This window comes from Stegostoma tigrinum, chromosome 12 (assembly GCF_030684315.1).
Source record: "Stegostoma tigrinum isolate sSteTig4 chromosome 12, sSteTig4.hap1, whole genome shotgun sequence".
NCBI lineage: Eukaryota > Metazoa > Chordata > Chondrichthyes > Orectolobiformes > Stegostomatidae > Stegostoma > Stegostoma tigrinum.
The window spans coordinates 74,042,862-74,044,996 of record NC_081365.1 but is presented as its reverse complement, the minus strand read 5'-3'; the positions used below and the strand labels follow the sequence as shown (position 1 = coordinate 74,044,996).

At 50.7% G+C, this 2,135-nt stretch overlaps 1 protein-coding gene across 9 annotated transcripts in view; it reads right to left on the bottom strand.

The window, feature by feature from the left end:
* zc3h13 (zinc finger CCCH-type containing 13) overlaps window positions 1–356 on the bottom strand; it is a 98,037-nt gene extending 97,681 nt beyond the window's left edge. For 8 of the 9 annotated variants that reach the window (XM_048540330.2, XM_048540336.2, XM_048540335.2 and 5 more), the window contains exon 1: window positions 246–356. The gene's annotated coding sequence lies outside the window, so the exon portion shown is untranslated. The remainder of the gene's footprint in view (window positions 1–245) is intronic. The other variant, XM_048540331.2, reaches the window with a different exon arrangement.
* Between the last annotated feature and the right edge of the window lie 1,779 nt (window positions 357–2,135).

Below are 2,135 nucleotides of genomic sequence, written 5' to 3'. Positions count from 1 at the left end.
TCTTAAGGCTAAGGAAATATAATGCTCATCTGAGCCCCCTTGTACCAGTTTGTTCCACTCTTCCCTATTGTGTACCCCCCCTCCAATGGCGGGGGGAGCAGAGCCCGGGCCCACAAGCCGACAAGCCGAGGCGCGAGCGGCCTCCCTGCCGCCTGGGCCTGTCCGTGAGGCTGTCTCCCCCCACCCACCCCGGGCCTGCCTGTGTCTCTCTCTCTCTCTCTCTCTGCCCCGCTGACCGCACTCACCTGCGGCGGTTGGAGATGTTGCGGGAGAAGGCCGGGGAGAAGGGGAACACGTCCCGCTCCCGACAGCCGAGGCCTCGCCGCTGCCGCCGTCACCCGGGCGACACCGCGACGTCATCCGCGGGCGACAAGTAGCCCGGCAGAGAGAGAGAGAGGGGGAGATGGTCCGCCGGGAGCAGCATCCCTTATGGAGAGTATCACCACTTTAGACTTCTTACAAAATAAAAACTCAGGCCACTGAAGTAAGTGTCCTTTTCACTTACTATACAAATTTTCAATCGCATCCACTTTTTTAAAAATGTCAATAAATTGTTTTTCTGTTCCTGTTCTGACCACTTATTGAAGCTAAAATTTCCAAAGGCACTGACATTGGCTTGTACACATACTGGAGGATATAAAGTACAATATTTTTCATTCAGCAAACCTATTCATTAGTGTGACTGAAGCACCTCATTTATTTCTGCTTAAATTATTTAAGTAGTCTTAATACCAATGCTACGTTAACTCTAAATTCATCTTTAGCCTTCCCTGGGAGTGCATCAGTAGATTTAGAGTTATGGCATGTTAGTGTTTTATGTGGATTGCCTTCTTAGCCGCAATTGCTTCATTTTCAAGCTAATTGAATACAGTGTGCCATTCTGCTCTCCCTGCTATCGGATGAGATAACACAGCACGGAGTTGGAGAAGTGCAGCAGGCCAGGCAGCATCGGAGGGTTAGGAAAGTTGATGTTTCAGATCAGGACCTGCCTTCATAAACAGGGAGGTGGGGGAGCTCAGAAATAAATAGAGGAGGGGTGGGGCTGGAGAAGTTAGGTGAGATGGTGATAGGTGAGTGCAGTTTGGCAGTGGTGGGGATTGGTCAGTGCATTGGGAGGGGCGGGGATAGGTGGCAGAAAAGACGGACAGATTGTGTCAGGTCAAGGAGGCGGGGATGAGAGGGTGGGTTGGACATAGGATGAGGCTGGGAGTGGGAGATTTTAAAAACTAGTGAATTCCATGTTTAGGCCATTGGGGCTGTAGGCTCCGAAGGCGGAAGATGAGATGCTGCTTCTCCAGTTTGCGGGTGGTGTCATTGTGACACTGGGGGAGGCCCAGGATGAACACGTCACTCGGAGTGGGTGTGGGAATGGGAACGGGAGTTAAAATGGTTCGAGACCAGAAGATGTTGTCGTTTGTCACGTACAGAGCGCAAATTACTCTACAAAATGATCTCCAAGTCTCTGTTTGGTCTCACCAATGTAGAGGGAGACCACATTGGGAGCAGAAGATGCAGTACACCAAGTTGACAAGACCTGAAACACCAGCTTTCCTATTCCTCTCATGCTGCCTGGCCTGCTGTGTTCCTCCAGCTCCAAACCTTGTTAACTCAGACTCCAGCATTAGTAGTTGCTTCTGTCTCTGGATATGCAGGTTTGCCTGTCTAATGCAGAAGGTTTGTTTTGTTCCTTGAATGAAGGTGAGCGGGGGAGGTGTAGGGGCAGGTGTAGCACTTCCTGCAGTTGTAGGGAAAGGTGCTGGGGATGGTGGGAATAGTGGGGAGTGTGGAGTGGACGAGGGAGTCATGGAGAGCAGATCCTATGAAAGGCAGATGATGGCAGGGGGGAGACAAATATCTCTTTGCTTGTGGGGTTGGATTGTAGGTGGCAAAGTGATGGAGAATGAAACATTAGTGGGGTGATATGTGAGGACTTTATTTTTGTTGGGGGGTAAGAGATGTGAGGACAGAAGTGAGGGAAATGCAAGAAACGTGTTTGAGGGCATTTTTGAACACCAGAGGGGGAAGGTTATGGTCCTTGAGAAATAAGAGGACATCTGGGAGTGGAACGCCCCCATCTTGGGAGCAGAGGCGGAGGAGTTGGGAGTGGGGATGGCATACTTGCAGGAAGGTTGGTA